This window comes from Triticum urartu, chromosome 2A (genome assembly GCF_056163025.1).
Source record: "Triticum urartu cultivar PI428250 chromosome 2A, HENAU_Tu73, whole genome shotgun sequence".
Lineage (NCBI taxonomy): Eukaryota > Viridiplantae > Streptophyta > Magnoliopsida > Poales > Poaceae > Triticum > Triticum urartu.
Genome location: NC_141874.1, coordinates 31746561 through 31764852, shown reverse-complemented (window position 1 = coordinate 31764852; position 18292 = coordinate 31746561). Strand labels below are relative to the sequence as shown.

The 18292-nt window shown below is 44.2% G+C and overlaps 2 pseudogenes; one reads left to right on the top strand and one right to left on the bottom strand.

Moving 5' to 3' along the window:
* LOC125534794 (uncharacterized) overlaps positions 1–16979 on the bottom strand; it is an 80753-nt pseudogene extending 63774 nt beyond the window's left edge.
* LOC125540745 (putative WRKY transcription factor 67) lies at positions 7363–8414 on the top strand (annotated as a pseudogene).
* Positions 16980–18292: the final 1313 nt, after the last annotated feature.

The window sequence follows — 18292 nt, the reverse complement described above, 5'->3', positions numbered from 1 at the left end:
GAAGTTCACTGATGGTTATGCGTCGAATATAAGTAAGGGGGTCAATCTTTCAACGGGCAGAGTGACCGGGCTCAAGAGTCATGACTATCATGTATGGATTGAGCGGATTATGCCGGTGATGGTTCGGGGCTATGTTCCCGAGCGTGTCTGGCGTGTGCTTGCGGAGTTAAGCCATTTCTTCCGCACGCTTTGTGCTAAAGAAGTATGTCCTGAGAAGATAAAAGAAATGCATAAGAAGGCGCCGGAGTTGATATGCAAGCTAGAGAAGATCTTCCCGCCAGGCTTCTTTACTCCGATGACACATCTCCTTTTGCACCTCCCGAACGAGGTATTGTTGGGGGGCCCTGTGCAGAATCGTTGGCAGTACGGCCCTGAGAGACAGAACAAGCATCTGAGACAGAAATGTGGAAACAAAGCTAAGATTGAAGCTTCCATAGCTGAGGCAATTATCCTAGAGGAGGTGGCAGACCTCAGGGCAGCCTACTATCCGAACCATGTTCCCACGTTGCACAATAAGGTGTCTCGATACAATACAGAAGAACCCAAGTATAAACCCAAGTTGCCTCTATTCATCGGGCAAGGTAGTAGGGCTGGATGCTCGAAATCTTATCTCATGCCACGAGATGTGTGGGAGGATGTCATGTTCTATATCTTGCACAACATCAAGGAAGTTGAGGATGAGTGGATGAGGTAATACCTTTGCACCATTCTTTTAGTCAATTCGTTATGTTCACTTTGCCTAGTTCTTATACCGCTTTTCTTATTGTAGTCGATTTGTTGAAGAAGAATGGACGGGAATGCTGCCTCCTTCTGAAGCGGAGGCACTTGCTCTTCTCCGAAAGGGTGCTGATGGAAGGAAAAATTGCGTTGCGTGGTTCACCGAGAAAGTAATTTTTCACACTTTCAATTAAACTCATGCACCCTATAATTTCAATTAAACTCATGCACCCTATAATTTCAATTAAACTTGTAGGGAAATGATCCGACCGAATCAATGGATGAAGAATTGAGATGGCTTTCCATGGGTTTTGATCCTGTCGTCATGACATGCAAAAAGTATGATGTGAATGGGTATCGCTTCCATACAGAGGAGCACCAGAACAGTCGGCCTGATCCCAAAACAATAAATACCGGAGTCTTCACTGAAGGAGATAATAAAGTAGATTACTACGGAAGGGTAGGAAAAATATACGAGCTTACATTCAAACGTGGCCGCGAACACCTAAGTCTCACTGTGTTCAAATGCCGATGGTTCGACCCCAAAAAGGGTCTGAGACATACGCCTTCTGTTGGTTTAGTTGAAGTTAAACCATCAACCGTCTATGCCGGAGCTGATCTCTTTATCGCCGCTACCCAGGCCATACAAGTATATTATCTGCCTTACCCATGCCGGAAAGAGTACCTAAAGGGTTGGGAAGTTGTGTTCAAGGTGTCGCCGCATGGTAAGCTACCGGACCCGAACGATGATGATTACTACAACATAAACCCCATGACATACGAGGGAGTGTTCTATCAAGAGGAACATGATGACGTGGTCCGAAACAACGAGGATGATGACTTGGGTTATGTTGACCTGGACCCAAACGACGACGATGCACGGATTGATGGTGAGGCAGTTGTGAATCAAAGAGACATAATTATGCTTGAAAAGTTAAATGAAGACGCTGAAGATGAGGAAGAGCCTCCACCTCCGTCAGACAACGAAGAAGATATGCGTGATAGTGATGATGAGACCGGTCCACAAATAGATTACAATAGTGATGATTCATATGGGTTCTAGAAAATGTAAGTTCTTTTAATGATCATTACAATAGTATGCTTAATGTGCTCTTCTGGTATTAATGTTTTTCCTGTATGCTTGTTTAATTGATATCCTTACTAATTGTTTATTCTCTTCTCAATGCAGGTTTGCTAATCATGGGCAAGTCCAGCGGCGCTAGTTTCCTCAGTAAATTTAAAGGACTTACTCGGAGTGGACGAGCCCACAAGGTTCCCTCCCGACTACGCGAGGATGACACGTCACAGGGAGGTGGAGGGGTCGGGGGAGGAGACCCTAGAGGAGGAGGCGGTGGGGGGAGAGCCCCTAGAGGAGGAGGTGGGGGGAGAGGCAACCGGGGCAAAAACTCCGGGCCGTGTCTGAAATAGGAGGGTCTTCTTCGATGCCCTCCTATACAGAGGCACCTTCTGAGTCTGAGGAGGAGGAGTATGTTCCTGATGGCGAGGAGGAGGAGGTCGAGGAGGAGGGTGAGGAGGAGGAGGCCGAGGAGGAGGTTCAGGAGGAGGGCGAGGAGGGTGGAGGGGAGGTTGATCCCGCGTTGTGGGGTGACTTGCCACCGGGTTCTTCGCAGGGGTGGCTGCGTGGTAATGTCGGACTACCTACACCACCTTCTATCGAGGAGCACAAGTGGCTCATTGAACCTGTGGGGACAGAGTAAGTGCCTCTCAATCATATTTTCAACACATGACAACATTTTCTTATTGTACACATGGCAATCATTTGATTCTTTTGCAGAAACTGGATCCTTCGCGGAAAGGGCAGTAAACCGAACGGCCTTATCACTGTTCTGTTGAAGGAGTTTTGGCCTGGCCTATTCTGCCCGCGACCAGACAGGGACCCGCAGCAGCGGGTTTTGGCCATGAGCTGGGCCCACTATGAGGCTTGCAGCAACGCGGAGTACGGGACGACCGCTAAGGCCGTGATCACCAAATTTTGGGTAAGTTCTCTTCTGAATCACTTGTCTTCAGTTTCGTTCATAGTTTATCATTGAATCACTCAACTGATGCCTTGTTTGCTTCTGGTTTATGCATGATTGCAGCAACTCTATAGAGTTCTTGACGAGCACAAGGCCAGAGCCGACGTGGTCTTGCTTGCGGCTGCAAAGAAGAAAGCTCGTCAGTTGCAGTACGAGGTGCGTTGGGTTGCCGTCTCGCAGTACTACCACTACTACCTGCACCAAAAGATGACCAAAACTCAAGCGCAGAAGCTACGACTTACCTTGAGCAAGGAGCAGTTCATGATGGTAACTATTACTAACTTTTCATTGTTTCAAGCAGTCAACTATATGTTTCGTGCTCACATGTCGTGCTTCCAAAATTTGCATAGGTTGTTCCTCGTTGGTGCTATGGAAGGCATGACGGATGGGCGAGTTTGGTGGATAGGTGGCTCGGCGCCGATGCAGAGTTTGCTGCCAAGAGCATCAAGGCCCGGGCTAACCGTGGAGACGACGGGGCACACGGCCAAGGAAACAGGAACCACTGGGGCTTCAAGGCCATGAAGGTATATCTATGTGCATGATGCATTTTTGTTCTTCTTTACGTCATGTTCTTATGTATGGCTGACTTCTATTTGACATTGTAGGAGGACAAGTTGAAGAGACCGCTCTCAGACATGGAGTCGTGGAAGCAGGCCCGCGAGCGGAGTCATCGCAAGGAGGGCGAGAGCCAGTACTACGGCAAGACCGAGGAGCACCTGGGGTCTTACATTCATCACTATCAGGAGTTGCATCCGGATGTTCCTGTTGCTGAGGTCGCCCAGTCTTAGATCGACGACACGGCGGTGGTGGCCATCCAGGGGAAGAAGAATGGCCGGTATCCGTGTTTCGATGGCTTGATCACTCCTTCGATCTCGTACACACAGCTTCGGGCTACCAACCATAGCCAGTTAGAGAGTACGGGGCATTCATAGACTCCCTTAGCCCGCCAGCATGCTGTAAGTACTTCCTCTTTATCTTTTTCTATCTTGCATTCTCAGTTTATTTTCAGCATTGCTCACTTAGAAACAACCTAAATTATGTAGGCATATAAGGAGTTTGTCGAGCATAGGAATCTCGAGGTGCGGGAGTACTTGAAACGAGTGAAGGCAAACGATGATTACAACCGTCAGATGATGACGGTTAGTTTTGCCCTCTTAAAACCAAGCTAAATTTTTGCACTTTCATTCCTTCTGATCTTCTAGTTTGCTTGTTTAACTAACATTCAGGCTATGTTGGCGTCTTGGACTAACCGCACGGATCCACCACAAATGGGACCCCCACCACCACCTGCGGGAGAACCCCCACACGTGCCCACGTTCGATGAATGGGTGGCACTAGGCAGTGATGGTCCGGTTAGTACATTTGCCTAACTACTAGCACACTAGTTCTCGTTCATGAAACACTATCATATCATATTTACCGTTAGAATCTTTTCTGAAACATGTAGGGGACCGGTGGCTCGACTCCTGCTCCATCGACCCCAGTCACTCCGATCTGGCAGAGTGGTGGTGGTCGCGATGGCGGTTTTGGCGGAGGTGGTGATGGTGGTTTTGGGGAAGGTGGTGGTGGTTATGGCGGAGGTGCTCTTGCTTGATGATTCCGTGCATGTGGCCATCGTGCCATGCCTTTCATATTCCTACTTTTATCATGTTTCATGTCTTGCACTACTCTTATGTTCATGAACTTTCGTCGGTGATGATCTTTAGATGATGTGATGAACTTGAGTATGTTTAGATGATGATGGTGAACTTGAGTATGTTTAGATGAACTTGAGTATGTTTACATGATGAATTGTCATATTTCTGCATAATTTCATATTGTTCTGTTTTGAAATGCTGTCAAATAAATTGGAAAAGAGAAAACAGGGGGAAAAAAACTATGCCTACGGCAAAGCCGTCGGCATATATACACCCAGGAGTTAACCGGGCTTGCCACGTGGCACATCTATGCCTACAGCAAAGCCGTAGGCATATATGAAAATCTATGTCGACGGCTTTGCCGTAGGCATAGCCCTGCTGCCAGGAGAAACCAGGAGATGCCACGTGGCAGAGATGTGCCGACGGCAAAGCCATCGGCATATCTCTGCCACGTGGCATTGCGTGATTCGTGGGCGCTTTTGACGGCGCCGTCCGTTGCCGTCAGACGAAAAACACTGCCGACAGCTATACTATGCCGACGGCTGACGTCAGGCCGTCGGCATAGGACCCTATGCCGACGGCTATACTATGCCGATGGTCTGACAAGACTACGCTGATGACATCTACGCCGACGGGGATATGTCGACGGCAGCCGTAGGCATATATCTATGCCGACGGCCTGGGGGCCTATGCCGACGGCCCGTGGCCGTAGGCATAGCCCGCGAGTCCGGTAGTGATGAGTAGATTCTAAATGTTTCAGGAAGGCTATCTTCCTTCTGTTGCAGGCTTTTATTTCTTTTTCTTGTATTTTCTTGGACCTCAATTTCCGTACATTACCTTGCGTAATGTAATATGCCTTGTAGAGTCCAAAAATTGCAATAGGTATACTGTAGCGCAAGGAGATCAACTTATGAATCTAACTCAGACTACCATATTCGTTTGACGATTCATAGTTTAGCTTGGTGCAGATTCACTACTAACATCAGGCAATTTCTTTTGTTAGAATTAAATGTGTATTTGTCTTCATACACAAAATCTAATTTAATTTCTCTTTGTATTTACATAGGATGTAGTAAAAACTAGGTATGTACATTTAGCTTAAACTTTAAACTTAATACTTCGATTCTAATTATTATAGACCTTATGCGATTTTTTTCGTGATTCTCTTTTCTTCTTCTTAATATATTGCACTTGCGCTTTTTGGTAGCATAACTTTCCTTTTGTTGCACACCCTTTCACCGTCACACAAATGTTCAACCAGGGTGCTCTACACCTCACCGTCGTCCAATGAGATGTTGACGAGTTCTCCATCCGGCGCCTTGTCGGCGTCGGCCTCCGCATCCCCTAGGCTGAGATTGTTGGTGTTATCGTTGCCGAGTACCGTGTAGTTACAATGCTCGAAGTAGTGGTGGTGCCAGAGCTTGCGTTGGTACTCCTCCGCCACTCAATGACCCGCCAACCGGCCACTCATGCGCCTGACATGCACGACTTATTTCTTGTCGCCGATAGTGTCATCGTGTGACCATCATAGCCGCACACTTAGACTTACTCCAACTAAAGCTAGCTAGGGAAACCAAGACTATAGAGACAACCCAACCCGATGTTCCCCACGCGTTGCTGGTAGATGCGAGGGGAATCAACGGCCTTTAGGAGAAAACCCTAGCACCTTTTGTTTTCCTATCTGGAGGCGGTGACTGGGAGATGTATGTAGTATGTAATTGATAAGTAATATTATGTTTAATCATTACTTGGCTCCCACCGATCACCTCCAAAGCTCATTTATAAGGCCATCTTACTCTTGACAAGTAATATTATGTTTAATCATTGCTTGGCCCCTACCGATCACCTCCAAAAGCTCATTTATAAGGCTATCTTACTCTACTATTCATTATGCATAAGGCTGGTCGTAATGAGGGTATCATACTAGGTACTAGGCAATTTAGATGAGGTAACATAAAATTAAATGAAGAAAGAGAGGGTTAAGTATCATATCATAATACTGTATCATAATAAATGATATCCTATTATGCATCATGCATGACAATAAATAAGGTCATATATATTACTAATACATGCATTACAGATGTAGTATCATACACAAATATCATATACTAAGTTATGATAATACCCACTAGAGGCAGCCTAAGAGGAAGCTTTGCTACCGGGCGGCAGTATACGACAATGTTGTGGCAGCTATATATAGTACCCACTTGCATAAACAAATGCTAGCTATAGCTAGGGTACTACACGTGGAAAATGAAATTGCTAGGCCGCCACCTGCTTAAAAGCCCCCAGATTAAGTAAACCCTCCCAAGACCATGTGGTTTCCTCAACTGGTATATTGTATTCCTCTTTGGACTTGTCAAGGTTCATAGTATTCGGCCTATATACGATTTGGTTTTGAACTATTTTCAAATAGTTTGGATTGCTTACTTTTCAGTTTTCACGTCGCTCTCCCGCTCGACATGTACGTCAGTCCCTGCTCAACACGCGTGCAATTTGAATATGACCGTACGTTAGGTGTACACCTATGCTATGTAAAACACCTGGTTGGTGGATTACATATATTGCTTCGTGCATGCATGAACGAATAATTGCACATGAGTACGTGTTCATTCCGCGTATATGTCACTCTCCCGGTCATTGCATGCAAGCACTTTCAAACAGACAATTAAATAGTAGCTTCAATCTGCATGCATGAATTAATGATTGCATGCAGATTAATTGGAGGTGGTCTTTGACTCTTTTGATCTTTCCTTTTGGATCACAGGGGAGCAACAACCCCGGACGACCGGCGAGTCAAACATGTTCGTGCACTGCTCTTTCTTATAGACGGACCTGCGGTCCTCCGCCCATAGCCATTGGCACGTACATACCGTGGTACATATTTAACTAGCAAGTGCGTCCGTGCATGGCCCATACTACATAAGGAGGGCACGCGCAGATCCGCATATGCATTCTTGGGTAACAAGATGAAGAGCAGCACCACGATTGTTGTCAATGGCAGCTCCGAGATGGACGCGTTGCTCAGCCGGCAGCAAGAGCTTCTGGTGCAGCTCCGTGCGCTGATCCTGCCTGCGCTTCGCTACGTGGACGGCAGGTCGGCCGACCTCGCGATCGGCCTCTTCGACAATACTACATCGCTGGCGTCATGTCCAGGCTCCAGGGGATTAGTACCCAAGCAGACCGTCATAGATCGGCGACGGCACCCTTCGACCTCGCCAACGTTTACGTAATTTCGCCCAACCCCGGCGAGGGACAAGAGGAGAAGCCTATGATCAGCAACATTGGTCAGAAGAGAAGGTTTGCACTTATCGAATAAAATTCAAATTGGACCTATATCTGGCCAGTTAATTGCCACTTATGTATGTATGTATGTATGTATGTATGTATGCATGCATGCATGCATGCATGCATCGTGTAGGAGAAACAACGACAGGCGATCAAGATCACTTGTAACAGTTGTTCCACATTATGATGGCCATCATTGGAGAAAATATGGGCAGAAAAACATAAATGACAGGGAACATGCTAGGTGTCTATACTACTATATCACTAAGCAATTCATTCAATCATATCTTCACATTACTACTACCAAAACCTACATTCCCCTTATTTGAGATGGTTCTCGTAAATCATCACATGTGATACTACAGATGCACTTACACAGGACCGAATTGCTCACCTACCAAACTTGTAATTAAGCAGGAGCTACTACAGATGCGCCTACACAGAACGGAATTGCGCAGCAACCAAGACAATTCAGCAACAGGATCAAAACACATCTCTTAACTATGAAGAGGAAGATGCAAAGTACAATGTTGTGTACTTAGGTCATCACACTTGCAGCGATGACAACACTACAAATGGCGCGAAGAATGACCCTCATATGGACCTAATTCGAAATGAGAAAATGGTGGGATCAGTAACATAATTTCACAAGTTCGACCAAGGAGATGTGGACGTGCCGGCTCTAATAGAGGTGCTTGACAACCCTGAGCTTAATTGGAACATCATTTACTAGAGTACATTTTTGGTGGTGAATTTGGATAACTTGATAATCATGCCTGGTTTACAAACGTCTCGGAGATGGGCGGAAGACCTTTTTACATTTAATTGTATGTGTGGTTAGACATGCAGAAGCCCGTATTTTGTGTTGATATAAATTGTAACAAAATCTATCAATAAAGTTTATGGGCAATTTGTAAAGAATTAGTATGGCACATGTTTCGACAGTAAGTTCCATGTGGATCGTTCAGTAGTGATTTTAGTTACAAGCTTCTCACTCGCCATGATGTTGCTCTAGACCTTAGAAACAAGGGCCACAGAGAAAACAATGTGGATGCGTACAAGTGTATGATGTTGGTCTAATCTTCCCGGAGGTTGCGATCTGTGTGGATGTGCTATGATGTGCGATGCTGGGCCCTGTGGGGGTGTTATCTCCTGATGGCTTTCCCTTTTTCTTCGTCCATGATTTTTTTTCTTGAATCCTAGGTGTGTTTATCAATTTCATTTCAGTATGAAATATGGGGCTATTTCATGTTTAAAAAAAATCAAAGGCTAGTAGCTCCTAACATTTAAAGAAACAATGCTTACCTGGTTTCCGTTTTTCCTCTTTTGGGGACTTTTCAGCCGCAATTTGTCAATCATGTTACCCCTCCCCCCCCCCCCCCCCCCCCAACTTCTAATGACTAGATTTTAAATGTTTCAAGAGGCACATCTTCCTTCTACTGTGGGCTTTTATTCCTTTTTTTTGTACTTCAATTTTCGTACATTACCGTATGTAATGTAATACATTTCTCAGAGTCCATACAAAGTGTAACAGGTATTGTGGCATGAGGAGATCAACTTATGGACCTAACTCAAACTACCATATTCATTTCATGATTCAGTACTAACATATTGTGCAATCGCTTTTGCTATCTAGCTTTGAATTAAATGTGTATTTTTACATAGTATACAAAAAATTGGTATGTACATTTACCTTAAACTGAAACTTAAGATTCATATTATTATAGATATTGTGTGAATTTTTTTCGTGGTTGTATGTTTTTCTTAGTATTGCACTTGCACCTTTTGTTACACTAAAATCGCATATATTTTGTTGTGAGGAGCTGACAAGATCTAAAATGGCTTTGCCCATTCTTAATCACCTGAGAAATAGTTAAATCCTAGTCATATATGTAATCGCTCGATCTAGAACATCAAGACCCGTGTAGGAGTTAATCTTACTCATTGTTTCTTGTCTATGTTTTTATGGATCTCTTGTCTATGTAAGAGGGTCAGCAGGTTTCTTTGTTGGCCTAGGAGTTGTTGTTGTATATTATTTGTCTCCCATATATTTTTGGTCCAACAAGGGAGTGGGCTTTGTATGTTTGTTGGTCAAGTCTGGATTGGAAATGTATTTCTGGCTATAGTGCCTCTTCTACGGGCCTCTTTTTCGAGTGGTTGTAATGTTATGTCCTGAGTTCTTTTCGTATGTTTTAGCATTTCTCCTTTTTAATTTTATTTCCTTTCTAGCAACAAGAGGCAACACAAATGACCATGTTTACCAAAAGTGACAGTGCTTGGAAGATCCTGATTAAGAAGATTTGATTTTGAGATTAGATGTGTTTATCTGGCTGTGTGGCAATGATCTTCATCCTTCATTCCTACGTATGTGCAGAATACATTGTTGTATTGTTCATATCTATAACTCTTAATCAACATTACTAGATCTATCATAAAATATGTTTGCACAGTGTATTTTGTTGATATGAAGATGCTGATTATCCCCCCTAGAACTTGGTCAAACTCAGAAAACTTTGACTATAATAAAACTTATAATAATTTAGAATGAGTGGGGTAATATATGCTTATTGATTTGTTGGATTTTTAGGTTTTGTTCTCAGTGGTCATTCATATGTTTTCCTATCCATTAGTGTGGTTCTGTTGAAAAATAAGTAGTATCGGGTCCAATCCCTGCATTTTTTTATTGTACGTAGTTTTAGTTATCAAATTTGTTATTTTGCATACGACCTATTCCTCAATTGTCCTTGAGAAGTGTTGATCTCATGCTTATATTGATGCAAGTTTTGTTTATTATTTACAGGGGCTTCTATGCCAGGACACAACAGTTCACTAAAACTTTTCCTAGTTTTTTCTGTAATTGTTCATTTTTTAATTTTAATCTCGACTTAAGTAAAACTTATGTTTTTGTTATGAAACATGATTCCTCTCTCCTCGTTGGTGTAAATTTAAATTATGCACTGCCAATGTAATTTTGTTTTTTTAAGGGCCACAATATCTCTACAAAGGAGTTCCATATTTTGAAGACCATAGTTGCAGAAATATTGTGAGTGCAACTGGATAACATTTTTTTGTCTTCAATTTTATCTTTGTTTATTAACGTTTTCATGACGTGCTGCTCATGGCTGCTGCTGCATTTTATTTTGTTTTTCAAAAATATCAAACCCATTTGGATTTTTCGCTTAGAATATACACCGCGAGTTGCACATCGGCCGGCTGCATGCAACAAATGGGTGCGATGATAATTGCATTTTTTCCCCAAAATATCATCCCCAGTTGCACATCCACTGACTGTGTGCAAATAAGTGTGGGAGGTAGATGATATTGGACTAGTGAAGGAAATGAAGAAGGCCGAGCCTGCGCTAAGATGGCTGCCACCACAGGCTGGACAGGTGGCCTTGTCAGTTGATGGGGGCATTTTTAGCAGCGGATGGGACAGCGGCGGCTCGTATGATTCTAGGAAGGCCTGATGGAAGTGTTATATTTGCTGCGTATAGGTTTTTATTCAACTACAATGATGCTTTGGAGGCTGAAATTCATGCGTTAATGCAAGGCATGGCACTAGCATTACAACATACGAAAGGACCAATGATTGTACAATCGGATTCGTCTGAGGCACTTGCTACTTTGTACGGAGAGGGATTGGTACGATCAACTTATGGCCATCTTGTCTTTGAGATCAAGCACCTCATGACTTTGAGAGTTTTTATTCCCATGAAAATTAAACGGGAACAGAATAGGGTAGCTGATCGACTGGTGTCATATAGTCGCACTGAGAGTTGCACTGCAGTATGGCTTCAATTAGGACCGCCATGTATTGAGGAGCTTCTGCCTCTCGATTGTAACCCCGTGACTATGGAATAAATTACTTTCACCCTGCAAAAAAAAACAGATGCCAATCCACTTATTGCATGCCACAAAGGTTGGGGGATAGCTGCATTTTGTTTTTTCCTTAAAAAATGCATGCCAGTTGCATGTCCATGGTAGGTGTACCAGTGCACAGGTTGAGGACTAGTGTACAAAATTTGTATAAACTCGATATATGACAATGCACTAATTGTAGATTACACATACATCGATCTTGTACATACATACTTTCTAAGAAAGAACACACACCCTGCAAAAAGAAAAACACAACATACATTTCTTTGACCCAAAGCAGGTGGTCTGGTGGATAGGGCTCTCAGTATAACTTTTTATGTACCTTCCCTTTAAAAACAATTATTGCACTTATACTGGAGCATGCACAACCGTAATCCTGGATGCATGTATGTAGGGTTGTAGACCATCATGCTTCATGCACTAGATGAAGTTGTGAGAAACACAAGTGCCCGGAGCCATTGTTGCAGATAACAAGAACCTCGTGTTGATCTTGATATGCCTGATGATAGCATGACCCAAAGATAACCCATATGGATGCTCTTGTCCCCTGCCCAATGTGTAAGCAACTAGTAGTCGTGAATCATGAGTCACAGGCGTAAGCAACTAGTACTAGTCTTTGATGCTCTTGTCCCTTGCCCAATGACACCGCCTTCTCATCGTCGGCCCACGGGCAGCAGTCGTGCATGCCAGCCGACAGCCGCTGCCTGCGGTCACGCAAGGTGTCCTTCTCGGCAACGACGACCAGCACATGCCAACATGTCAGTGACGCGATCTCTTCGTCGAGAGAGTTGACCCGGAAATCGTCCTTGCCGACACGGCCCGCCATAACGAACAGCGATGAGCTCGGGCGTGAACATGGCAAGCCAGGCATGGTGATTGATTGACAGACTAGACAGTTTTATGTGCAAGATTGCTAAAAGTAAGATATTATAGACGAAGCATTTTGCAGGATACTATTTTTTTCTGGAAATGTGCCACCTATATGGAAAGAAATTGAGCACGGGTTGGAGCTGTTGCAAAAAGGAGTGATGTGGAGAATTGGCAATGGCAGAAGCATTAGGTTATGGAGAGACCCTTGGATACCGTGAGGAGGATCCCGTCAGCCACTTGGGGATCATGGTAATTGCAGGTCGTGTGCATGTGTTCCTTCTTCCGGATGACTCATGGAATGAATCAAGACTGAAAGAATATATGATCCGGTCAGATGTTCAAGAAATTGTAAAAATAAAGGGTCTCGCAGGTTAGATGAGGACTTTCTTGCATGACACTTCGAAGAAGATGGAAGGTTCTCAGTAAAGAGTGCGTACCACCTTGATGTACAGAATTATTGTTACAGAAAAATTGCAGAGGGGCCATAAAAAATGTTACGAGATTGTTCAAGAAAAATAGAGGTTTAGCGTATGTTATGGAAATTGATGCGCCGCACTAGATGAAGATTTGTGCTTGGAAATTGTTACAGGAAGGATCACCAACACACAGGTTAAAAAAATACATCTGGAGCTGTGGACGGGTGGCCTAGGACAGCTTCCATACAGTGGTAGCTTGTCCTAGTACTGACACGGTTTGGTATGCTATGGGGGAGGTGTGGTCTATTCCAGTGAAAGAATCAATAGTAAACACTAGAGGTCAGTGTCTCTTTGATTTGCTTGTAACTTTATCTGAAAAGGAGAGGGCAAGAGTGGTTATGATTGTATGGCGGATTTGGCAGATGCGGAATGACGTCCTGCATGAAAAAGAACAAGTTCCAGTGGAGGCGACCGAGGCATTTCTACAAAGCTATGTGTTGTCCTTGGAGCAGATTATAAGTGAGTCGGGTAATGAAGTGCTAACGGGGAAAAGAAGTGTAAGCGTAAGGCGCACTGGAGAGAAGGGTGACTCGTGCTCAGGAGCCAGTTCCATGGCCTCCTCCTCCAGTGGGCTGGTTCGCCGTCTCGTTGGATGGGTCTTTTAGCACATACAAAACTCGGCCGGAGCAGCAATGGTGGTAAGGGACAATAATGGGAATCATATTGCATCGGCATGGTGGTATATTCCTCATTGCACGGATGTGTTAGAAGCAGAATGTATAGCAGCGAGAGAAGGAATCAAAATGGCCCTAGAGCACACATCATTGCCACTTAGTCATACAATTTGACTGTGCCAAGTTAGTAAAGATGCTAAATGGCCAAGATAAGAATCAGTCATACTTAGGCCACCTGGTGAATAAGATAAAGGAGGTGATGAAGGAGGGAGCTTTTGTCTCCATTACATATTAGGACTACAGATGCTTGGCTTATATGTGGAAAGTGGAACTATGAACCGACTTGTGGTTGTAGGAGCCCCCAAATAATCTAGTTAGCTTGATGGGATGCGATTGTACAACTATTCCTACATGAATAGAGGTCTTTTATGCAAAAAATAGTCACACACTGGAAAAGATAGGCAAAATAAACAAAGATACATCCACTTGCGCCTTCACATCACCCATACCTGCCAGCTTAACTTGCAAGCCTGCTCTAACAGAATGATTGTTTTCCTAAGTTACTAGGGGGGGCGATGGCACGACAGGTGTCACCGCTGCCTGAAGAAAGCTGGTTATTAGCATTACTGGCCTCGAGCGCGTTATGAGGCAAGGAAAGATTTGCTGCACGCTTCACGGTGCTTTCGAGGTCGGCCTTCAAGATCCTTTCCAGCTCTGCTGTCCTAGCCTTGAAGTGTTTGTCTGCGGCCTTGAGTTTCTCGGACCTGGACACTGATCTCACCAGGTTGAGAAGTATTAGGTCCAGTACCTAATCAACGTGAAGCGGGCTGTTCGGAAGGTAGCTTTCATGATCCTATTTGCTGGCACAACCGTCACTTTCGGTATGATCAACTTGGTCACGTCACATTCTAGGACCCAACACATCAAGGATGCTGACTCTCTGATCCGATAAAGAACCATAGAACTAGAGAACATGTTTAAGGAGAACCTGCAGGGAGCCGTATAGAAGGAGGTAGCCACTGCACTAGCGAAAGAGGCGCTCAAGCAAAGCAATGTGGATGTCCAGCCACGCCGCGGTGGCGGGCCAAATACTTACATACCACAGAGTAGCTAAGTTAGGAGTTAGGGTTGCATTGGTTGAGATGGTCAAGATTTCAGAAGCTTTCAAGAGTCCATTGGCCCATCTTTATGGAATTAAAGTTAACCGTTCTATATTTATAATAAACTATTTTACTTCCTCATAAATCTCGTTGTTATATCAATACATCTTTTCATACATTTCGGTGTATTATATTTTTGTATGACAAGAAGAAAATTTAACAATTGAATAACATTTATGAATAAACACACATTTTTATCTTAATTATTTTTTTCCTAAACTCAACATCTATTGTGTGGCGAAAATATGATTTTTGTTTCCGATTTTGTTATGGATATTTATAAGAATTTGTATCAATGGATTTACCCTATCTAAGCAAGCAAAAGTATTACATTATTTCAATTTTCAAAATCAATTTATGTCCTTAAGTTATGCATAATTTGTATGTGTTTTCCCACAATGTCTTAGAAATATAAAGAAGCACAAGTATGGAGTGTATAAATCTAGCCACTAACTTGACAGATATTTCGGAAGTCGAGAGTATACCTCTATCTCTCGGAATTGTAATTCTTCCCAATGAGTAATACATGTCTTTTATGTGATTTTTTTTAAGTTTAACTCAATACACAATTATTGAGTGTGTGACCTGTCAAGTCTCCTGAGTGCATGCTCTTTGGCAGTGGTGCCTTTTTTATAAGCCTTTTTTTATAAGGCTAATACATGTTTTCATATATCTTTATTTTTAAAGGAGAAGTGTGTCTCCCTCCAAAACACCAACCGAAGTATTCCCCTCATGCTAACACTACGGCAAAATAGTCTAGTAGTGGTCGGTGTGGCTGTCACTAGTGCACATGACCCCTTGTAGGACAGAACCGGAACAACGCTGCTGGTAACTGGTCAGCAGCATGAACAAAAAAAGGCACGCTGCTAACAAAAACTAACTAGCAGCATGCGGGCCAATAGGCACGTAACTACTAGTAAGAAGAGTCCCAAAAGCCCAGAAATGGTCCTGCCAGATATTACTAGCAGCTTGCACACATATGCCCATGCTGCTAGTAAACGGACCATTCCATTCCGCTCATTTTAAAAAAAAAAAATCGTAAAACTCACAAGCAGCATGCACACATATACACACTCTGCTAGTGACCATGTTACAAGTAGTGTGCACACATATGCACACGGTGCTAGTGATCTCTGCATCATTTAAATATCAATAACTTTTCATTTATATGTCCAAATTAAGTGATTATTAAAAAACAAAAATAAATAGATGTATGTAACACAATTTCACTGAACATGATTGCACCCATGAAGTAGCCATTCGTCAGCCTGGCCATGTCCATGGCCATTGATGCGAGCTTTGGGTGGTACTCCGCTCTCGTGCTCCCAAAAGCATGCACCTTGAAGAACTACCATTATGCTTCTTGAGTAAGGAAACTGTAACCTGAGGGGTTTGTAGTTCCAAAGCTTGTGATCTTGTTGGAAACGGTTCACGGTTATCATCTTTCTTCCACTCACGATGCAGCTTTTCGCAGCTGAATACAACCTCATTCATACAGGCGCATTGATATGCAGAATTAGCTCAATGATAATACCACCCATCCCACGGTTTTGATTCTTGATTCTACCTCCATCTCTTAAGGTCTCCATTAAAAAGAAAATTTTTAGAGAAGCTGTAGTGCACCGTTTCATCGTCACACACATGCTCGATCAGGGTGCTTTTTCCAACATTTCCGGGACCGACGATCAGCAGGACAGGCAGAAAATCACAGTGGCACCCGGAGCAATCTCTGCTTGCAACAGGAAGTTCATCACAAGTTTAATCTCCATTTGGCGTCCGAACATGCACTTGTCCAGCAGCAGATACATGTTGTACGGCTGGCGGTGCAAACGCGGGCAGCTCTTTAGAAACATGACGAACTCGCTCACATCTTCCATGGTGTCCCTTACGTCGCCAAGAACTTGCTCCAACAGCTCGGCTTGTGCTGCACCTTCACTGCTGCCACTGCAGAAACATACACGCTTGGCAGGGTTGAACTTAGATGGTGAAAAGGCGTAAATGACTTCATGATCTTTTGTCCTGCCACCTCCATAGGTCGGCAACTGAAGATATTGAGGGTATAATACCCCCTGTACATCTCCTTTTCCAGTATGCTGATTTGATGCAGCATGGCCTGGTTGATGATGAGCCGGTCATCTGCCTCCTCGACGACAACATGAGCCTGCAGTAGCAGCCGTTGCAGGCTGTGAAGCCTCTCCTGCTCGGTTGGCGCCGCCATCTGCTTCAGGTATCTGTTAACCAGGGAAGATACGGATCTACTGGCAAGCTCACCCATAACAGCAGAGAAAATTACATCCATGTGTGCGTGTTTGAGAACCCCCTGGCCTTTGTTCTTGTTGAGGAATACGGGACTGTAATGGATCAATTGCAAAAGCTAGGTGAAGCCATGTATAACTGAAACTTCTAAGAGGACTCACCCAATAATACTGTGACTGTCAATCGTACTTCTCTATTGAAGTCGTGTTATTATTTTCCTTGATCAAAGACTTGAATATGAGACTGTATAAAGTGACTTATCGAAAGAGACATAAGTGGACAAGTTTGTCTCGTGTCTTGTCTAGTGACGAGTGGCGTGAAATCAATACTTGACTGTTTCGAACATTTCACCTGCCACCACCACTGGACATCACATATCATTTCCCTTTTGGCAGAAACTTTCAACTATGAAAGTGACCCTGCAACACGCTTTGCAAACCAGCCAACCAAGACGCTTAAGCTTGCATCCATGAACCTCTTGTACGAATTGATGTAAGTGACTAATACAGGAGTAGTTTTACCATAATTAACACAGCAACCCGTACTAATTAAATACTTTCAGGAAGAAGCATAATCATAGCAAGTTCTGTTGATGCTAGGAGGCCGTTGTGTCGTTTGAACGCGCGATAGTTGCTTGCACCAGGAAGCGGCGCGAACGGCGCTCTCTCCGTCTCTCGGCCGGCGCGTTGCTTCAATGCCGGCGACGTGCTTCGGAGCCGGAGAAGGCAGAAGGCGCCCGCGACTACAGGGCACCAGCGGCGTGCGTCTGTGCAGCCGGAGTATCCATGAGCACGCAACCGACGATGTGTGGTGCATGAAAACTGATCGTATATGCAGTTATGCACAGAAGACACGAAGGCTGATCGTACATGTAAACAAGCAGCCCACACGGGATACATCATCCGAAAAGAGCAGCCGTATGTGGAACTTGAGCAGCCAACGACGCAGCGGAGACGCATGAGAAATCGATCTCACCTACGTTGGGCACGTCAGCGCTTGAGTGATCCTGGGCGTAGGCGACCGGAGACGACGGCCAGCAGAATCGTGCGAGCAGCCGCATGAGTAGCGGCGGCCACATGGTGCGGGCCAGCGATCCGGCGCAAGAGTACGCAAGCTGCCGTCTCATGACCCACGAAGATGTCGATGGAGTCAACGCCAATAATGAAGTAGAGGTGCGTTGTAGACGACGAACGACCGCGGGCGACGCAAATCGATCATGGATCGAAAAGCAAAAAAAAAAAAAAAAAAGAAGTGCATATTACACCCCTTCAATTTTAGCCCTAGTCTAATATACAACCCCAACTCTAATACCATCTAGTTTATACCCCCAACTTTCAAAATCAGGCGGAATTCAAC